The sequence below is a fragment of the Zalophus californianus genome, chromosome 1 (genome assembly GCF_009762305.2).
Source record: "Zalophus californianus isolate mZalCal1 chromosome 1, mZalCal1.pri.v2, whole genome shotgun sequence".
NCBI lineage: Eukaryota > Metazoa > Chordata > Mammalia > Carnivora > Otariidae > Zalophus > Zalophus californianus.
In genome coordinates, this window is record NC_045595.1 from 213,240,368 (window position 1) to 213,262,021 (window position 21,654).

Sequence of the window (21,654 nt, forward strand, 5' to 3'; positions counted from 1 at the left end):
GAAGAGCAATTCAAATGACCATCGCTTTCTCCTCCAAACCGCAGAGGTTACAGGAAGATGTGGAAGAACACGAAAGGCACATCGCTAAGTAAAAGAAGTCAGTCTGGAAAGGCTGCATACTGTGTGCTTCCAACACAGATATTCTGGAAAAGGCAGAACAACAGACAGAAAAAAGGTGGCTGGGGGTGGGGGTGGGGGGTGGGCAGAGTTCCCAGCAGGGAAGCTACTCTGTGTCATTATACAGTGAGTCCAAACCACAGAACATACAACACCAAGAGTGAACCCTACTGTAAGCTGTGGTTTTCGTTAACAGTCATAATGTAGCAACTGTGACAAGTGAATGCAGGTGGGGGGGCGGCGCTCTGAGCAGGGGAGGGGGGAGCAGAGGCACCTCCCTGGACTTCCTGCTCAATTTCTCCGCAAACCTAAATCTACTCTCTAAAAAGGACTATTAATGAAAAAGAAATCAGGCACAAAATAAACAAGTGCAAACATCTTTTCAAACAACACAGAGGCAGAAGTCAGTGGGACAATGGCTCTAAAGAGGAAGGGGGAGGTGGCCGGGGGCTCCTACGCGTTAGCTGACGTGGCAACAGAGAAGCTGAGCAGGACGTGGGAGGGGAGGGCAGAATTTCACAGGCTCGAAGCCACCACTACCAAACACTCACGGAGGCAAAGCCCCAAAGAGCCAAGAGCTAAGCGGAAATGGAATATGACAAAATGTTGAAGAAGCCGGAAAAGGGAAAGGAGGGATGGAGCCAGAGGGGATGAACGAAATGAGCGAAACGTCAGACAGAGCCCGATTCCTTCCACGAGCACATCGGTGTCAATGCTTAAACACAGCAGTGGACAAAATGACAGCCAGCATATGTTTTCGGAAAACCATTCCACAGCGAGTCAGCGGTCACGTGATCCAGAGGAACACGATGTGGGGAGCGAGGGGGTCAGCTCTACGGCATGTATGTTCCAGGAGAGGATCCAGAGCAGCAGGAGACGGGCAGTGAGCCAGCTTTAATCCAGACTAGAATCAGTGGGCTCTCAGGACCCTGGGAAACCGGCGGTGGTGCTGTTTAGGGGCCCGTGGGTCTCTGGCCACGGCCCTGGCCTGGGGGTGCCCTGTCACCCCCAGGTGGGTGCCCTCTCATTCTCCCGTTGGGGGAGCAGCATCCTGGGGCCCCGTGCCCCTCGAGCTGGAAAGCACAGGCGGCCCCTGTGAGCACCCCCACTTTCCATCCTGAGTCATTTTTGGCTGCGTGAGAATATTCCCTGTCTGGCCATTTGCTAGGGGTGAAACGTCCAGACTCCCTTCCAGCCAGAGAAAGAAGTTGGGACCGGGTAGGGGGATGGGGGGCTCCTGCTGGCGGGGTGGGAAGGGGTCCAGCACGCCCGAGGCCAGGCCTGGGCTCTCCCACCCGCAGGCGGCTACCCCAGGGCCTCTTGGTAAAATCCGGGCCTGGCTGACCCGTGGGCACCACCCTGGGTAAAGATACTGCCCTGAAAAGGGACAGTGTGAGGCTGGCGGGGGGGGCGGGGAATGAGCTCCACACCCCACTGGGCTCCCAGAGAGGACAGGAGCTGTGAGGGCCATACAGCAGCGGGGCGCGGGGCGCGGCCACCATGCACAAGCCGCAAACCTCCGCCTGTCTGGGGGCTGGGTCCCAGGAAGCCGGAAGATGGGGCTCGGCTTCCCAAAAAAGAGGCCTGTGGCTTAGAAAGATGGAGCTATTTTTCTGCATCTACCATCTGGGACAGCCCCAGAGTGGGGGTCCCGGGGGCTTTGGGGCACCCAGCTCATCCCCCTCAGGGGAACTCAGCGTAAAACAAACAACATCCTCCATGTTGGGTTCCCAGGGTCTGTGCTCCCCGGGGTCCCTGTAAGCACCAGGGCATCAGAAGGGCTGGAGGAACTGGAGGTGGGCTGCCTGCAGGAGGCCTGGGGGTGCTGGGGGACCAGAGCTGGGGGTGGGGCAGCTACAGCCTGCGTTAAGCCCTAGGGTTTGGGGGAGTCCAGCCCCTCCCATCTTCCTGTTCCCCCACCCCGCGCTGCCCCGTCCTCACTGCCTCTGAGCCTCAGAAGAGGCCTGGATACCCCTGAGTTCCCACCCAGGCACCGGGGCCAGGGCCGGCGGGCTCAGCTCCCATCCAGAGAAGTTGGGGGGACAAGGAGAGCCTCGATGGAGGTGTTCTGGGGGGGGATTGGGAGATGCCCCAGCGAGGCAGGGGGTGGGGCAGGGAGGAGCTCAAGGCGGGGCAGTGGGGGTCTGTTTGGGATGGGGCTCCTAGGGTAGGAGCCCGGCTCAGAGAGGTTGTCCTGACCCCGGCTGGTTTCACCACGTCTGGACGCCTCCAGGAGCCTCCCCAGCTCACAGTAGAGCCAGGAGATTCAAGGGGCACCTTCCCCTGCCAACTGGAGCGGGGTGAACGGTGGTCCCCCAAACTCTGCCCAGGTCCTGACCACTGGAACCTGTGAATGAGGCCTTATTTGGAAAAGGGGTCTTTGCAGATGTGACCAAGTCAAGGACCTCAGCATGGGATGTCCCAGGATCCCTGTGGGCCCCAACTCCAGGTGTGAAGAGAGGGGCCTGCGCTGACCTCCCCAACCCGATCATGACGGCCGGTCAGCCACGCGCGGGCGCATGCGCCCTGCGAGCGAGGCCCACGGCAGGAGGCTGAGGCCGGCGGCTGGAGCAGGGCTGGGGCGGCCACCTGGAGGCTCGGAGCGGAGGCCCCCACGTGCGTCCCTCGGCCCAACCACTTTCTCCTCCAGGGCCACCCCACCCAGAGTCCCCTTCCTGCCAGCCGGGGCTTTCCGACCAGTTACTCACCACGTTCCCGGTGTTTGTCCATCTGGGATCCCTGCCCATTTAGGGTTGTTTTGACTTGCCTGGGGCTTTTCATGTATCTTCACACCACTTATGTAAGGAGTGCTTTATGCAACTGGCAGGCCCCATAGTCCCAGGGAAGCCAGCAAAGGGAAAGTCTGCACCAGCTCCCCGCAGCGCTGGCCAAAGCACCCAGCCTGCCCCCACCTCCCGATGCACCCTCCCTTTCCAGCTCTGCCTTCCTTCCCTGCCCGCAGTCTCAGGATCAGAGAGCAAGTGGTGGCTTGGCCAAGAGGCAGGCCCACCGTCTGCCCTGGACCGTGATGCTTGAGGGGTCTAGTGAGGGGCCCCTGAGAGGCCCAGCAGGGGATGACGAGGCACGAGTGGGAGGCTGGCTGGGGTGGGTCCCCCAGAAGCAGATGCTGAGGCAGGATTCTAGGACAGTTTATGCGGGAGGTGAGTGGGGGAGGGCAGGAGGTGGGGTTCACCCGTGGGGGCCTTGGGGACACTACAGACACATTCAAGGACTGCCCTGCCTGGAGAGAGGGAAGCTGCCTGGCGTCGAGTTGTCTCTGTCATCGTGAAGGGCTCCTGGGGCATTAACGGGGGGGGGGGGGTTTCAGGCGGCCCTCTGCGAGCAGAGGATGCCAAGTGCTGGGGGACCCACCATGCCCCAGGCTGGAGGGACAGGAGAAAGAGGGGGTGCTCCAGCGCCCAGGGCCCAGGGCCTTGCTCCAAAGCTCGGAGCGTAGAGATGCAGCTGGAGATGGAGGGAGGGAGAGCTACTTGGCTTCTCCCCGGTTCTGCTGCTCGGCGCCCACCAGAGGGTCAGATCTCCCAGGCCGGGGCGCGGGGGGGCGGGGAACGCTGTAGAGCCTGGGACTGGAGCCTGTGAGCCGAGCTCAGCAAAGGGGTTCCAGGAGCTCACGGGCGCAGCACCCCACGTGCCTCCCAGAGGCTGAGAAGCAAGGTGTCAGATGGGAGGCCGTGGCCTAGGCCTGCCGCAGGGGAGCGTCCAGCAGACTTGCAGAGCTGAGAGCACCGGATGCACCCCAGGTGGTCAGGGGAGCCTTAGCCGGGGCCTGGCCTCCCAGCTAGGCCCCCAGAAAAGCACCGGCCCAACACCCTCCCCCCCATTTCCTACTGGCAGGGTCTGCGGGGCCAGGATGTCAATCCTCGGGCTGGCCGGCCGCTTCCAGCCCAGGAAGGCCGCGCTCTGACGTGGGCCCTCGGCGGCGCTCAGGCGCCGTGTCCCTGTTTGTTCTCCTGCCCGCTGCTCGGGAAGCCGGGCTCTCCACTTCCTCGACGCGCCAGAGGCCCAGCTCCGTTCTATTCCCCAAATAGGAAGTCTTCCGCAAGCTTCTGGCCAGATCGGTGCGGAGCTGACTTCATCTCGGCCAAGATTAACGGGCAGGAAGTGTCATTACCTAAATGGGCCGATGGGCCGATAAGAAGCCCAAGGAGAAAGCTCTCCACAGGCCTTGGCCCGGAGAACCCACGGGAAAGGGCCGCGGGCAAGGAGGACGGAGCCCAGAGCCCACGCCGCCCGGCCTCTGGGACCGCACCTCCCGTGTCCCCTGTGGGCCTCCGTGTCCGGCTCCTGAACACACTGGCCGGTGTACAAGGGCAGAAAAGTCCCTGAACCTCAGAACAAGGGCCCCTCCCTAAAACATTCACACTTAAAAACGTTAGGCTTCAACCTCATACTCCCACGGGGGGGAGACTGTTCTAAGAAGAAAAGGCGTGAGGCCATGTGCACAGTGGCGTCATCCGCACCCGTCCAAGCCCCTCCTCCGTGGGGTCCCTCCCCCTGCCCGGGAACGCCGGACCCCGTAGCTGTCAGGAGCTGAGGTCCCGATGCAGCGACAGCCCTGCATGTCCGCCCGGGGGCGGGGTGGGGGGACCAGGCCGGTTGGTCCACCAGAGCAGTCCCGCCGCCTGACCCGACGACTCCCGGGGCCCCCACTTCCCCGGTCCCGCTGCCTGACCCGGAGACACCGCAGGGTCCTGGGGCCGCAGCCTCCTCACCCCCTCCTCTCGGCGTCGAGAGGCACCGCTGGGCCTGCAGGCAGTGGTCCAAGTGTGGGAACCGGTCCTCTCCTCCAGCCAGCCGCCTCGTTGCTGGAAGGGCTAATGGAGCGCACGCTCCCTGTGCCCCCCGGAAGCCTCTGGCCACAAGGTCAAGGCCCTGCCCGGCCTGCAGCTCTGGTTCCTCTCAGATCAGCCGCTGGAGGCCCGGTTGTAGACTGTGCAGAGAAGATTCTAGAGTCTGTCTCGTTCCCGGAGGAGGATGCCTGGGCTGGGGGTGCCCCTCCCGAAGGGCAGGGACGGGAGTGTCAGCCCTAGACCAGAGGCGGCAGAGGCCGCAGCGCGTGGCACGCGGGTGTGGGGAGCCCCGCGAGGAGGCCGTGAGGTGGGATTCTGGAGCTGCAGGTGCTTGCCCAGGACCATGCCACAGAAGAGGTGAAAACAGGACTCCTCGTTCGCCTGGAGGCTCCAGTGCACCAGCCTCTGGCAGCCCCGTGGCTGCAGAGGAGTTTCCCCACGTCCCCGTGTCACCATGGCCTGCCCAGCACCACACACCTGGCCAGCGGGAGACGAGGCTGAACAGGAGCCTGTGTGACTCTCTGAAAATCGTGGGGGCCCAGGAGCAGGTAGGGGCTGAGCCAGGAAGGAAACGCGGGTCCCCGGCTCCCTGGAGGCAGAGGGAGGGTGGGGAGGGGCGTGCGGGTGTCGGGGTGCAGGCCTGGGAGGCGCTGACGCAGCTCTAGGGCCGTGGTCTGGGATGGAGAGTCCACAGGTGAGCTCAGGACGGCGGGGCCGTGGGACAAGGTGGGAGGAGAGAGGGTTGGGGAGGTGACGGCAGCACCCTGGTGGGGGTCAGAGAGGCTCCTGGGCCAGGTCAGGGGCTGTGGGGTCCCACGGACAGGCAGGTGAGTGACCCCGCGTGGGGAGGTAGCCCACGCCTGCTGCCCAAGGCCACCATGGGATCCGCTCGCAGCTGGGAATGTCCCCACGTGCCAGACTGAGCCAACACTCGGCGTGTGCCGCTATAACAGACTCTGTCGTCACCCCATTTCCCAAGTGAGGAAACTGTTGGCCCAGGGGTTCCACGACCAGGGACTTTCCCTTCCATCAGAGGGACAAGCCCATGGGGTCCCCCAGTGACATAGTCACACACAGCTCCCTAGGCCGGAGCCCTGGCCAGGCCCCAGGACCGTCAGGGGTGGGGTGCCAGTCACTCTCAAACCACCGGGCCCCGAAGCTCCCTCCAAGCTCCGCCACCAGGTAGGGCAGGGCTGCTGGCTCTAGGCCTGGGTTGGCCGCGGGCCATCCTCGTGAGGCCCAAGTCCCTGAGCGCAGGACGGGGGGGTCAGCTCCAGGCTCAGGCAGATCCTGGACAGCCCAAGTGTGACAGTGCCGGGTCACCGGTCTGACCCCGTGAGTCACTGTCTCCAGAGCCAGGCCCAGATTATAGGAGGGTGACGCAGTTTCCAAGGAGAGAAGCCCCAGCCTTCATGCGGAAATGCCCACACCCAGGGCACACTCCGTGCCCAATCTTCCCCGCAGACAAGCCCTGGCCTGCGTCTGGCCGCCCTGCATTCCCAGGGAGGGAGCGCCACCCTGCTCTCAGGTCTGGGCCGCGGCAGCACCCTGGACTCTGAGCCCCCACCCTGGGCGGCCGCCCCAGGCACACCCCCCACCCCCACTCCAGGGGCTCTAGACCCAGGCGCTGGTCCCAGGTGCTGGGCTAGGGGAGCATGGGGAGAAGAGCTTCCACATCTGGCAAAGGGGCCAGGAGCGGATTCCTCCCTCTGCTGGGCCTCCCGGGACCACCGTCCACAAGAGGGCATCCGAGCCGAGCAGAAATGTCCCCCATTAACCTCAGACTGGACACGGATGGCACAGCCTTTGGCTGATTTGTCATGTGGGGTGAATCTTTATCGCGCAAGTGGTGGGTGATGGAACCCACCCTGCAGACGATGGCACGGCCCAAGGAGACAGCCCAAGCCATGGGGGTGGATGGTGCGTGTCCCCCGGAGGACCACGAGGCGCTCGGGGTGGCGGTGGTGCTTGAATCTCGAATGCCAGGTGTGCAAGCGAGCATCTGGGTTTGTCAGCATGCTGGAGTCCCGGGGAGCAGCCCTGGTCGCTCGGGACTATGAGGGGCCCCATGGGGCAGGGTCTGCCCACTCTGGGTCCCAGGTGCTTGACTCCAGCGGGCCACTGTGTCCAACTAGAGGTTAAGCTGGTCCTTCTTGAGCTTTTAAAGTCAAGGAAAAGCCTCGAGGCAGTCTTTGCCGTGCAAGGGGTCCTGCCCTAGACCCTCTGTTGCCCGTGCTGACGAGTGCCCTCCACCTACCGCCAACGCTGCTGAGTCACCCTGCCCACGTGTGACCTCTCCCAGTGTCCACGAAGGTCAGAGGCTCAAGGTCATTCCTCACAGCAGAGCTCGACCCTGACTGTCAAAGCTTGGGGTCCGCGTGAGACCCCAGTCAAGGGCAGGAGGGGGCCTGAGACAGCGTGGCCCCAGGACCCTGGCTGGTGGGAGGCGGGTGGGGCACGGCTGCTCCCCAACACTGTCAACACCTTTGGATTGTTGCTTAGAAATGTTGTTCTACCTTTTCAACCAGCACTAAGCCCTGTGTGTGGCTGTGATCGGTCCCGCCTTGTTCCACAGCCTTGCTCACTTTTCTCAGCCGGGTGGCATCTGATGCGTCCTGGCTGTCACCCTGCAAGCCCGGAAACGCCCTGTCTCCCTCCCACTGAGGACCCGCGTAGGATGACAGATGACTTCCTCCTGCCCCTGCACTTGCTGGGTGCACGGGGCAGCAGTGGGGTGCCTTCCGGATCTTGGGTAGCATCCGTGGTTTGGGCTTCTTCCTTGCTGTGCTGTTCCGTGGTCTCCGCTAGTCCTGGAGGGCGCTGACATGGAGGTGCTGGGCGGTCTGTTGGCCTTCAGCTTTCCAGCTTCTGGCTCTAAGCTCCAGTGGGATCACCGGTCCTCTCTCGTCCCCACCGCTGATGCTGCTTTCCTGGTCCTGCCCAGCCACCCTCCCATACCCTGGCCCTCCCATACACGGAGACAGGAGGGGACTTGGAATCTGGGAGAAAAGTCCAGCTCAGAAGCGCAACGCAGCCCTCCGAGGCCCATGTACCAGTGGGGAGTCAAAGCTTGGCCCCCTCAGCAGCCACCCCCCGAGAGGCAAAGCTGGGAAGCAGCATGGCTCCCTGATCCTCGGCCTGCACGTGGCTGGTTCCAGCTCCCCCGCCTGGCACACATCGGGCGTCCCTGCCCGTCCTCTGGGTGCCCAGATCCACCTCCCCCTCTCGGTGGGCACCCCACTCACCCAGTCGTATCCCGGGGTGCCCAACAGCCCCCAGCCAGGGAATTCCTGGAGCTGGCTGACCGACCGGTCCGGGTCCTGTGAGCACCCTGGGCTGTCTTCATCCAGGCTGGCCCAGGCACCGGCAGCTCCCGCTACAGTCCCTCCCTCCCACCCCTTCCTGCTGGAGCCACGGCCGCAACGGGGGAGGCCAACGTCCACCAGGCGCACCCCAAGCCCCAGCACCCCAAGCCACCTTCTCTCTCTTCACTCTGCTCCTGCTTGTCCAGCCTGAAAACCCCCCTGCACCTTGCAGAGTTGGCCCAAGCCAGGCTACGCACCTCCTAGAGCCCGAGAGAGCCCGAGGGAGTCCCACACCAGGCCACCCCGGAGACATGGGCGTGGGACGGGAGGTGGGCAGGACCCACAGTTCACCTGTCTTGCCAGCCTCCCTGGGCCGCCGCACCCGCGCCTGCACCCACAGGCCTGCTGTGAGCAGAAGTGAGCCTCGGATGTGGATGAGCGGCACCCTGCCTGAGGCACAGTGGCGAGGCCCGCCCCCAGCAGGAACGCAGGTGGGACCCACAGCAGGGGTGGGCACCTCTGAGAAGGGCCGCCTGGCCTGCCCTGCGCTCTGTGACACTGAGGCGCCCGCTGGTCTGGGTCAAGGGAGGGTCTCAGACAACGCCCGCACTTTTCCGCGCTTCCACTGGGCAAGCTGGTCCTGTGCACCGGCCACCCCGCCCCTGCCCCGTGGGTCCTTCCCCTGATTTGAGGACTCCCCCACCTGCGCTTCTGCCGGCCCTCACCTGTCCAGGAGGAAGCCGAGCAGATGGACCCCAAAAGTCAGCATCTCGAGGCCTCGCCGTGTCCCCATCTTGGGGCTTTCCCTGTAGAGAGGCCACGCCTTGCGCTCTGCACCGTGGCCACCCGGGTCTCTCACACCGGCCTAGAGGGAGCCCTGGCATCACCGCGCACTCACACGTTCGGGTGCTCGCATGCCCTGCAGGCCTCCGGCCCCCCTTCTTACTGTGGATACCTTTCAAAGGCCATCGTTGTAGCCAGTGTTTGAGAGAGAAAACCCCAAACAGTCTACATGTCTGTTGGTAGGGGAGGCTGGTGAGCGAAGGGCAGCATCAGACAGGGAGGGTGTGCGCCGCCCGGCGGGGGGGACTGCACGGGACAGCCCGGAGAGCGGCTGAGGAAGAGGCCCCCGGGTGCGCCGCCCCCACTGCCGTCAGCGGCCCGGACCCCTGCAGGGTCAGTCCTGCGAGGTCGATCCTCGGAGCCCAGGTGCCCGGAGTAGGGAGCCCCTGCAGAGACCCTCTGTCGTGCCCTCCTGGGGTCCCCTCCAAGGAACCCGCCTGCGCCCAAGTCCCTGTCCCCAGCTCTGCCTTCAGAGGACCGCAAACGAGGATCCGTCTCTTTTATAGAAAACCGTGATGGAAATGCTCCAAACGTGGGTCACGCTTGTGGTGCGCGACTTGGTGAAGTTATCACAGTTCACCCATGACGCCCTTAAAACAAGTGGATTTCATGGGAGATAAGTTCTCCCTCGACGAAGTTGTTTTTGAACAAAAGGTCCACGATAGGGCCAGAAGTAGTTCAAGCAGGGGGGCAGCCCGTGGGGGTGGCAGGGGGGCTGGTGGTCCTGGCCCGGCCCGACTGGATGTGGTCAGCCCTGCCACGGTCCCATAGCCACAGAGCTCTCCTTTCTCAAGCTCCTTTCTGTAGCTCAAAGAAGAAAAACCTAAACAAACAACAGAAGTGGCCGGAGCAGTGGCGGCCCGCGGGCTTCCCGGCCGCAGTGGGGACATTCTGTCTGGGGCCCCCACGGCTCTCTGTGCAGGGAGGTGGCTGGCCGACAGCGCCCACCGCTGCCATCTGGCCCCGCGGGCTCCAGTCCCCCTCAGAGGGGCCATGACCCCAGGGGCAGCTCTGTGCAGGGGGCCCGGGTGCCAGGCGGCTTCCTGCACCTCCCTGCCCACTCCCCGGGCTGGAGGAAATGCCCACGAGAGGCTCACTGCACCACCCCCCCCCCCGCCCCATCCCATCCGCTGCTCCAGCCTGGCCTCTGCCGGCCCCGCACCCAGCAGCGCCCACCCCAGCGGCCCAGCGGCCCAGCAGCCCGAGCAAACGGGAAGATGAAGAGGTGGCGACCGGTCTCAAAAGCGCGTGGGGAAGTGTTAAGCAGGAATGTGAAACGGCATCCTTGCATTTCCTTAATGCCTTACTTCTCAAAATTAATATAAAAATAAAGGGAACTTTGAAATACTTTTCTTAGCCGTTCAAGGTTTGGTGGTAAGTGTAAGTGGGTCCCCTTGCGCAGGTACCGGTGGAGCGAGAACGAGCTGCCCAATGTGTCAAGCTTCTTGCACAGCAGACAAAACGTACAAAGTGTCATCCTCACCAAGATTATGGCTCCCATCGCATGAGAACAGGTTCGAAAACATCAGCATTGACTCTCATTTTGTATTGCTTTCTGTCCTTGATTTTAAGCCTTCCTAGCCTATAGCTCTGCTTGCCTTAACGTTTTCCCAGAATTTAAGTGGTATTACATTGATCCTTCCTGGGGACCCAACAGGACTTGGTGGCGTTCTTAACCAGCGGTGATGATGGGATGGGCAATCCACCTGTTGATTGATTGACTGATGTTTGGCTTTTTATTAGGAAATCGTCAGACAGAGGCTAACGTGGAGAGAAAAGCCTGTCACCCCCACAGCCCCTGTCAACAGAGACCAGTGACCGACGGCCAGGGCCTCCTGGCCACAGCCCACCCACAGCCCAGCTCGGGTTTAGTTCCAAGGAAGTCCTCCACGCCAGGCCAGCACCCCCATAGCGCTGCACAAGCATCTCGAAAGACAACTCTTTCTTTACAAATAGTCACACCCAAAAGTGAAATGAGTAATTCCTTCGTACTCTCAGAATTCACAGTTCCCGTTTGTCTCAGGAAAGCTTTAGGAGAGCTTTTGTTTGTTGCTATGCGGGGCTTATTAAAATCGGGTTCACTCCAGATCAGCACGCGGGTGGTTGCTCTGTTCCACGTGGATGTGGGCGAAGGGCCCTCGCGGAGGAGCCAGGACAATCCTCTGTCCGCTGAGCTTCTGGAAACCAGGGATTCCACCGGGAGGCTGCGTCTCATTCTGGTCAACCCCAGGGTGGGAGGGGGTCTGTGCCATCCCTCGGGGCATGGCATCTGGCTGTCCCTGTCCTTGCGGCTAGCCGGATGGGGGTCTGGATGGGGGTCTGGACGGGGTCTGGATGGGGTTGGCGTGCCCCGATCCATCGTGAGGGCCCCCACAGCCCGGTCACCTCCTCACTCCGGGAGCCACTAGGACCATGCACCATATCCGTATTTCACTGGAAGTTGCAAAATGGCAGGATCTTAATTCCATTGTTTATTTCATTTGTGTTAGCTGACTTTTTAGAAAGAATTCTCTCTCATCAATGTTTTGTTTGCCAGGAAAGACAGGATAAATTCTTGATTCTGTCCCCTTATCAGTTGTCAAATAATGAGTCGGTTCCCTAGCATCCTGCCAAGGTGAAGGGCTGAGTAATTAAATGAAAGATAAATAAACAGGATGACAGCACTGGCAGGGACTGCGAAGGAGGCACGTACGGCAGAATGAGGGTGCGTGCAGGGCCCGTGAGCTGCTGAGGGCACACGGGACAGGAAACCCCACTTGCGATGCCGGAATAAGGCCAAATGGACCAAATGAACTGAGGGCGTGAGCCTTGTGGGAATCTGGGGAAAAGCCATCCAGAAAACAGGTGTCGTGTGCAAAGGTCCTGAGGCAGGAAAGAAGCCCACGTGCTCTAGGCTCAGCAGTAAAGAACGTGTGGCTGCAGAGAAGGGGCTGAGGGCTGGCAGCCCCTGCAGAGCTCAAATCCTTGCAGGCCAGAGTGAATTCAATCAGAAAACACCGCTGAGGTTGTGCTTTGGGCATGTGGCAGGCCCTGGGAGGCTCTGAGTGGGCCCTGATCTGCGGTACACTATCTGAGTTTACAGGGTAGAAAGGGGAGAGGCCAGAATAACCCACGGGATGGGTTAGGTCAGAGACAAGAGTCGGAACTCATGTTTGGCTCATCAAGATACGACTGTACTCAGAGAAATAGCTCTGGACGTCTGCGTGCACACGGGTCAGGCCTGTCTTGCTCTGCCAGCTGACGGGGCCTAGAAGCCGGGACGCCCCGTACCATGAGCCCGCCCAGCCCTGGACCTGGCTTTCTTAAGCCATCCTCCAGGAAAAGGAGCCAGGCTCCTGAGAAGTGGCCAATTCTCAGATGAGGGCATCAAGTGCCCAAGGGGAGCCCGGAGCATACCACACTGTACCAACCCCACGTCGGTCAATGTGCCCACAGCAGCTCAGCAATCAGCACAGAGCCCATGGTGATGTCAGCCGCAGGCGCAACCGCGTGCAGACTGCATGGGAACTCCGTGCTGTCCTTACAATTTTTCTGTAAATCTGAAAGAAAAGTCTATTTAAAAGCAAAAGGGAGCTCAGAGGGCTCTGGGCAGCAGGAGTGCAGGGGAGGTGGGGCCTCCCGACTCAAGCACTCAGGAAAGGGGGCGGTGGAGACAGGAGTCCAGAGGAGGAGCAGGCTTCCGGGGACGGGGAGAAACCAGGTGGTTTGGGCCTGAGGTGGGGCGCCCTTGAGACTCCCGAGTGGGGACGGGCGTGATGGACAGCCGAGCCGGGGGTCCCCCAGCTGAGGACAGAAATGTGGGGGTTGTTGGTGGATACACACGGGATTTGAAGTCCATATCTGGAGGAGCGAGGGGTCCTGGTCGCCTGTATAGACAGAGGGAGGCCTGTGGACGAGGCCTGGAGGGGGGAGAGGGAGGCATGGGGACAGTGCAGCAGCCTGTGCGAGAACCAGGGACCCCGGAGCAGGGGAGGGGGCGTGTGGGTCAGCTGAGGACCGGCCCCACGCACGTCCTCCAGCAATGGGGGCCCCTCCTGCCCAAGGAGCACAAGAGAACCCAGAGCGTGGTGTAGACGGCTCTCCCAGGACTTGGGGAAAACATCAGGGCTGGGGATGGGGGGTGGTCCGTGACGTCCCGGGGGAAGCAGGGGTGAGAGCCAAAGATCTAATAGAGGGGTGGGCAAAGAGGGACGCGGGACACGTCACCCGGCTGCAGCAAGGGAGGTGGATGAGGCCCAGAGCCCAAGGCTGATGAGGCCAGGCCAGCTCCACCTCCTCCTGCTGCCAGGCCAGGGGTAGGAGACGAGACGCCAGGCAGGGCACTGACTGGGAATGGACTGGGGGGCACGGGGGGGAGGAGCTGAGGGAGGCCGGGCGGGGGCTGCTGTCTGGTGCAGGCAAGGGATTTAAGCGGAAGGGTTCCCAGGCTAGTCCAGCGGAAGGAGAGGTTTCCGGACGAAGAAGTTTCCGGCTATAGCACGATAGTGAGAGGACGATGTCCTACGGCTGCACCAGGTAAGTGGGCCGTGAGGGTAGGACGGGGTCAGGCACGGGGCCTGGCCTGGCGGTGGTGGCTGAGCTAGGGCAAATGTCAGCGGTGACGGCCGGTCTGAGGGTGACCCAGAGCGGAAGACTGAGCAGGGTCCGGTTCCAGGAAGGCCAGGGTGGAAGGGGCCTGGGGAGCCCCTGGGCAGCTCTGAGGGGCGGGGGGGGCGGGCAGAGAAGGCAGCCGGGGGTGGCTTTGTGCCCTGAATGGCTGAGTCCCCTCGGAGGGGCCATTCAGGCCCGTCTCCCCTGAGCCTGTCCAGCCCTGCTCACCACATCCCATGACCCCCGCCCAGCCGCAGGAACCCCCCATCCTGATACCCCAGCCGGGGTGGGCGCAACATTCGTGTATAACAAAGCACCCTGAGAAAGTCCCTACAGCAGCTACCCTTCGTAGCTTCCCCTCACTGACTCCTACCCGGGCCCCCCGCCCACTGGTGGCCCCGTTGTGTAGAAAGACTGCGGCCCGAGGTTGCGCAGCTCCCCAGGACCTCGCGGTGCGTGGTGAGCGTGGAGGGTCCCCAGGTCTGTGTGAGCAGCAGGAACGGCAGCCACCCCTCCAGCAGAGGCCAGGTCCGGGGGAGCCCAAGCGCCATCACACCCCTCGCCAGCCCCCTACTGCACCCCTAGCACCAGGGGTCTGCCCTCCCACGGCGAATGTGTCTGACTCAGAGGGGAGCGGGGGCCGCCAGAGCGCGGCTGGAGGGGCTTCGGAGAGACATGGGGGACTGGCCCTCGGGCATCCCCGCGGGACCCTCCTCTGGGCAGAATTAGCAGGCGTGGCTTGGCCCTGGTTGCTCCCCAGCCTGCGATGCGGGGTTTCTCTCACTGCACCGCCACCTCCAGGGTGATGCTGGCCTTCCCGCCAGCACCAGGCACACACTCGAGCGGGAGGGAGGGCCCTGGCCCATGTCTCCTGCCTGTAACGGTCGGGACTCAGGGCAGCCGGGGCCTGGGTGTGGGAAGAGCGCTGCAGGAGGGAGTGGGCTGGGAGCCCTCGGACTGCTCCGGGGTCTCCATCCCAGGGGCCCCGTCCAGCCCCACGGCCCTGGTCATCTGTGCCCCCTAGCCCCCCGGGGCTCGGGCACACAGTCTCCCCACGGCAGCCATGTGGCCTCCTCCAAGGGCGTGCCGAGAGCCAGGCTGGCCCTGTCCTGCCCACGGAGGAAGTGGCAGTCCTTGCCGCTGCGCCCAGAAAGGGGACCAGAGCGTCCATCCTCACGGCTCAGCAGGCCGCAGCTCGGACGGCGCATTGGAGGGCCACGTGGCTGTGTCTCTAAAACAGAGGGTGCACACGCCCAGTGACAAGAGTCCCGCACCAGGTCACCGGCAGGAGGCACACAGGAGGATGCCCACGCGGCCTGTCGGCAGCCTAAATGTCAGTGCCCGGGGGACGGATGGAGAGACACGTGGCACATGCAAACTCAGGCAGCGGGCGAAAAGGACGAGCCAGACACTCACACTCACGTCCCGGCACGAGTGCCGTGACCCACTGCAGGGGGACAAAGTAAGTGGTAAAGGGCACGAAGGGCAGAACCTCGCCCCGCGGACACACACCCTGCCTGCACGTACGTGTCCGTGACCAGACGCTGCACCGTGGCCACACGGAGCCTGCAAGGCGGAGGCGAGCCACAGCGGGAGGCGGGAAGGACTGATTTTTGGTGTGATATTAAGCATTTTGTAAGGGATAGTGCAGGAATGTTTGGTTTAAATAAAAGTATAAGCATGGATGTGCTCACTTCGGCAGCACATATACTAAAAGTATAAGCATGGAGAAAAAGTGAGCAAAGGCAACAAAGCATGGCTGGCTGCTCCGTCCTGGGGGCGGAATCAGGGTAGAGGTCGGGGTAGAAATCGCCGTGGGCTGGGGCCCGCAGGAACTGCCCCGTAGGAACGCCAGCCCGACAAAGGACACACCGGCTGACTCGGACAAGCCTGGCCGCCCGGCACCAAGACCCCCATGGCAGACGAGCGCCACTCATTGCCTCTGAACTGCTGCCACGATCCCGGCCACGGGAGGGGTCCTCAGTGTAGGTACCCAGGGCTCATGCGGACTTGTGTGTCCGTGCGCCGGGGCTGTTCCCAGGGGCAGGAGAATGGGGACACAGAGGCTGTCATCAGCCGCCAATGAGAGGGGCCTCCGGTGAGGCTCAAACAGCCCCCAGAGGTGGGAGAGGCTGGGCGCCCCCGGATGTGGGTGCAGGAGGGACTCCGAGCACTACCGGGCGGGGGCGGGAGGCATCGAGCCGGCCCACCCTGGACTCCCCCACAGACATGGGCTCTGCAGCCTGAGAGCAGCCAACTCAAATGGGCCAGTACGTGTGGAAGCTGCCAGAACACGGTCCGCCACGTGTTCCACACGAGATGTCCACAAACGACCAGGGGGCCCGGAAGGTGGGTGGAAGGTGGGGGTCCAGCCTGGTGTATCTGCCCACCCGCGGGCGAGCTCAGAGCGGGAGACAGTGTGGCGGGCACAGCCCCCAAGCACGGGCTCTGGGCAGCTCTGTGTCCATCCCCACAGCACAAACGGGAAAGTGAGGTGCGTGTGGCTCCAGCAAGGACAGAGAGCAGAGCAGCCCCGGGGGCGGCCCGTGCACTCGTGCCGGCGGGCAGAAGGCTCTGCACGCTGGTCAGAGCAGAACACTGTGTCCCCACTGGCAGGGCTGTGCCCACATACGGGCAGGTTACAGGCCCCAGCCTCTCTCCACCAGGCACTGGGCCAGTGTGTCCCATGGGTCCCAAACCCAGCGCGGGTGGGAGCCCGGGGGAGGGCCCAGGGGGCCGGTGCTCCCGCTGCCCGGGGACCTGGGGCCGCCTCCGTTCACTGTTCTGGAACCTGAGCCGTCCCACGGAGCTAGATCATCAGAGCTTCCCGGAGGCCGACCAACCACCGACCCAGATCGCTTGTGTCCCCCCTCCACCTTGGGTACTTCTGGGGCAGAAGGGGGATGGGCTGATTCCGGAATCTTCTGAGGGTGGGACCCTGGAACCAAGATGCTTTCAAGAGCAGGAAAACCTTGGCCCAAGGGTGGGGCTTCCCTTCTGGTTCCAAAGTCCTGACGGCCAGGCCAGACCTGGGACTTATTTGGACCTTCAAAGGGACCTGGAGCTGCCCCGAGTGGTCACCGCCTGGCTGCTCTCTGCCTCTCAGTCCAAGTACAGGAAGGTCTTGGCTGTAGGATGGACGTAGCCAGATGGTGACGCCTGCGTCGTTAGGGACACATCCGAGGGGTCAGAGTGAGTCTGGATGCTGACTGGCAGTGACCCTCAGGGCAGCACCCTCCGGCTGTCCACCTGGGGCCTCTCTGCTGGCCGACCTAGACCACCACAGCGGGCCTCCCGACCCTCACCCCGGCCCTCAGCAGGTGGCACATTGTCTGGCCTCAGCACCTCACCAGCCGAAGCCCCCAGACTCAGCGCCCCTCAGAGCACCATTAGCCGCAGGCTGAGCCTCAACAGCATTTCACACCAGACCTTGTCCCTAAGTGGCCAGCTTACAACCGTCTGGGTACACCTCAGGAGGTGACACTAAGGACTACCGTCTGGCTAACCATCAGGAGGTGACACTAAGGACAACCATCTGGCTACACCTCAGGAGGTGACACTAAGGACAACCGTCTGGCTAACCCTCAGGAGGTGACACTAAGGACAACCGTCTGGCTAACCCTCAGGAGGTGACGCTAAGGATGACCGTCTAGCCACCCCTCAGGAGGTGATGCTAAGGACGACCGTCTGGCTACCCCTCAGGAGGTGACACTAAGGACCACTGTCTGGCTAATCCTCAGGAGGTGACACTAAGGACCACCATCTGGCTGTCAGGAGGTGACTCCAAGGACGACCATCTGGCTAACCCTCAGGAGGTGACACCAAGGACAACCGTCTGGCCACCCAGCAGGAGGTGACACTAAGGACGACCACCTGGCCACCCCACAGGGGGTGACACTAAGGACGACCATCTGGCTAACCGTCAGGAGGTGACACTAAGGACAACCGTTTGGCCACCCCTCAGGAGGTGACCTAAGGACCACCATCCGGCCACCCCTCAGGAGGTGACACTAGAGACCACCATCTGCCTGACCGTCAGGAGGTGACACTAAGGATGACCGTCGGCCACCTCTCAGGAGGTGACACTAAGGACGACCGTCTGGCCACATCGCAGGAGGTGACACTAAGGACGACCGTCAGGCTACCCCTCAGGAGGCGAAACTAAGGATGGGGGCCAGTGGGACCAGAGTCACCGCGTCTCACCCCAACCTCCTGGGCTGGGCAGCCCCATCATGGCAGCTCCTGGGCGAGGGGCAGGCCCCATTCCCCTCACGGCCTCACCGAGCCCCTGGGCCGTTGCTGAGGGGCCAGCAGCGCGGCTTCAAACAGCAGGTAGGCGTCTTCTCACTGGGGTGGTTTGCCGCTCGGTGGCGCGTGTCCTGTGGCACAGGCAGCCAGGGCGGCGAGGCAGTCTGCAAACAGGCCCTTCCCCTCTGGCCTAGGCCGTGGCAGGCCGCGGTGGGACGCGGGCCGGGGACGGCCGGCAGGGGTGCTTTTTTCTTTCTTGCAGACTCCTGCCTGGGTGGCGGCGAGGCCCCTGCCCCAACGACCTGGGGCCTCGGCCGCTCCACACCCCACCCCACCCGCATGGGCCTCCCTGGGGTTGGTGCCACCATGGGGATAACAAGGAGCTTCCGAGCCGCAGACCACCCCCACCGGTTTGGCCACCAAGCGTGGCGGAAAGCCAACAGTGCCCGACGGGGGGACCCCAGGCCCACGTCCGCTCCAGCCCGGAGAAGCAGGTGCCTCACCTCCTGGCGCCCCAGCACGCGCACGCGCACGCGGGGCAGGCCTCACGGGGCCGTGAGATGCCCATGCGGGGCAGGAGTGGACCGGGGGTCTTCCCTGAGCAGCGGCCTGCCTGGACAGCCTCCGTCCGGCTCCTGGGAGTGGAGGACGCGCGGGGTGGCGGTCAGTCTCAGCCGAGCGCTGTGTGCTGTAAACAGAGCCCCAGGCTCGGGGGCGCTGCCCGGAGCGGGTCAGCAGGAGACCTCCGATCCACAAGTGACCCGGTGGGGCGGTCCTGTGGGGGCTGAGTCTGTAAACTGCCACAGCGGGTCGTGTGCAGGCGGGGGGCCTGTGCTCTGGGTGACGTGACACGCGTGGCTGCTGCCGGTGTGGAGCATCCGGTCCACAGGGGAAAGCAGTGTTCAGTCAAGTAGGACTTGAACATCTTTGTGGGGGGACGCAACTCAACTCTAACGATAAATCCCAAGTAAATACCTAAGGTTGAATTTCCATGGCAACCAGAGCGACCTTAACGAGGCCTCGGATTCAGGAGTGTGCCGTACCAGACCATTCCCGGTTGGGCTTCCTCGCCGTCTGGGGCCCGGATGGCTGCTTCCCACGTTCTGGGGCCTCACACGGAGGGCTGGGGAGCACAGTCCCAGGAGCCCAGGCAAGGCCCTGCCAGGCTGACGGGCGAGGGCCACAGCGCTGAGGCCACGAGCTCCTGCTGCTCCAAACCCCCCGGGAGACCCTGGGTGCCACCCTGACCATCGACCGTCCGTGCCAGGGCCCCGCAGACGGCTCCGACCTCGGGGCCGTGCTGCAGAGGTTCCGGATGCCGGGGCATTCGGGCTTGGATGTTTGGTCCTGCCTGCCATCCCCTGCCATTTCCAGAGACTGCCATGGCCCCCTCCCAGCCCCCCAGCCCAGGAGCCTGCTCAGGGAGACCTAAACTGCAGGTGGAAGGCAAGTTCCGAACAGTCGTCTTTCCTGGGAGGAAGCGCACCTCACGGTTCCTTCTCCAGCTGCAGAGATGTGGCTCCGAGGTGCTGGGGGGCACAGAGCTCTGGAATGGGACGTGCCCCTCGCCCGGCCAGGCTGCAGCCTTGTAGGCAAGAGTGGGAGGAGGTGCAGTGGGGGGATGGGAGGGTGTGGCCAGGACTGGCTTTAGCAGAAATCTATAAGGCTGTGAAGCCACTGTGTGGTCACGGGACCCTGAGCCTGCACCTGCCCCTGGCAGCCCCTGCTGGGCAAGGGCAGACGGGAGGCCAGGCAGTGCGACCCCCCACCCTTCTGCAGACGGGGAGGCAGTGCTCTGCCAAATTCTTTCCCTCAGGATTTGCACCTCCTTGAAATAGCAATGTACCAAAATGGGTGGAAGTTTCTGGAAATTAAATATATCTATATCAAGAGAAAACTCAAAGTATTAGGCATGTCCCTTTTTAGGGGCTCCACCACCCCAAGGCTTTCCGAGCCTCGGGACCCCTTGCTCCTGCCTTTCCTCCATCTCCACCCCAACCCCAGCCGTCTCCCCAAAACCACCACCTGCTTCCTATCACCGCAGATGAGTTCGCACTTGCAGAGTGTACAGATGGCGTCACACGGTGGATGCTCTGTTTTGCCCCCCCTTCTGTTCACGAATGATCTCGAGCTCCGTTCCAGCCGTGGCACTCCCTGGCTCACTGCTCCTTCCCCCGTGGCATGGACGTCCACAGTCCATCCCTTCACCTCCTGGGGCATGTTTGTTTTGTTTCCAGTCTGGGGTTACGACAGATGAAGCTGCTAGAACACCTGTGTACAAGTCTTCCCATCGACCAACGCTTTCCTTCCTCTAGGAGCGCGACGGTCGGATCGTGGGCTTGGCATGTGTTTGACCTTTAGAGAAACTTCCAGACTGTTTCTCTAAAGTGGGCATCAATTCATCCTCTCGCCAGCAAGGAATGCAAATTCCTATTCATTCCCAACCTCGTCCACTCTTGGGATGGCCAGTCGTTTACATTTTAGACTTTCTAATTGGTGCACAGTGGCATCTCACTGTGGCTCTAACTCGCATTTCCCTGATGACGAATGATGTGAACTTATTTGCTTATTTGCCATCGGTGTGCCTTCTTTGGTGAAATGTCTATTCACATTTTTTGCCCTTTTTTTTTTAATTGGGTGGTTTGTTTTCCTGTTTGCGGTTTAGGGAGTTCTCTATATATTCTGGATGTAAATCCTTTGTCAGGTATGTGCTTGGCAAAGACTTTTCTCCCAGTCTGTGGCTCGTCGTCCATTTCTTAGTAAAGACTTTGGAAAAGCAAAAATTCTTAATTTTGATGCAGTCCAACTTATCCACTTTCTTTTATGATTCATGCTCTTGGTGTTGTCACTAAGAAATCTTTTCCTAACTCAAGGTTACGAATATTTGCTCCTGTTTTCTTCTAGAAATTTTACAGTTTTAGGCTATGTATTTAGGTCTATGATTTTGAGTTATTGTTTAGTATATGGGCGGAGGTATGGGTCAAAGTTCCATTTGTGTGCCTATGGACACCCAGTGTGTGGGAAAGACCCTCCTTTCTCCACTGAATTGTCTCTGCACCTTTGTTGAAAATTGTCCATATATTTCTGGGTCTGTTTCTAGACTCTCTATTCCATTCATATGTTGTCTTCCCTAATGTTGACACCACACTGTCTTGATTGTGATAGTTTTATAATAAGTCATGAAACCAGGTAATATCTGTCCTCCAAATTCACTCCTTTTTATCCCATTTAGACTGAGTATTGTAGGTTTTTCACATTTCCATATGAACTTGATAATCAGCTTGTCAGCTCCTACAAAAGCCTCTGATAGGACTTTGATTGCTTTGAAGGAGCAGATCTATTTGGGGGGAACTGGCATTTTAACAAAACTGCATCTTCCAATCCATGAACATAGTTCATCTCTCCATTTATTTAATTCACCTTAATTTCCTTCAGCAATATTTTGTAATTTACAGTCAGAACATGCACATTTTTGGTAAGATCTCTCCCTAAATATTTCGCATTTTTGGTGTTGTTTTTTATTTAAATTTTAGATTGTGTGTTGCTTGCAAACAGAATACACTTTATTTCTGCACCATGATCTTGTATTAACCTTGCTACGTTTACAAGTTCTAGGAGTTTTTTTGTACATTTTCCTAAGATTGCCCACACGCCAAATTCTTTCATCGGTGCAGAAAGACAACTTGCTACTTCCTCTCCAACCTGGATGCTGCGTTTTCTTTTTCCTGCCTGTTGCACTG

At 61.2% G+C, this 21,654-nt stretch overlaps 1 long non-coding RNA gene across 1 annotated transcript; it reads left to right on the forward strand.

Moving 5' to 3' along the window:
- The first annotated feature begins 466 nt into the window (after window positions 1–466).
- LOC113918283 lies at window positions 467–11,143 on the forward strand. Its single transcript, XR_003518511.1, has 3 exons — window positions 467–959; window positions 10,479–10,590; window positions 10,820–11,143. It is a non-coding gene; the product is annotated as an uncharacterized LOC113918283 (long non-coding RNA).
- Window positions 11,144–21,654: the final 10,511 nt, after the last annotated feature.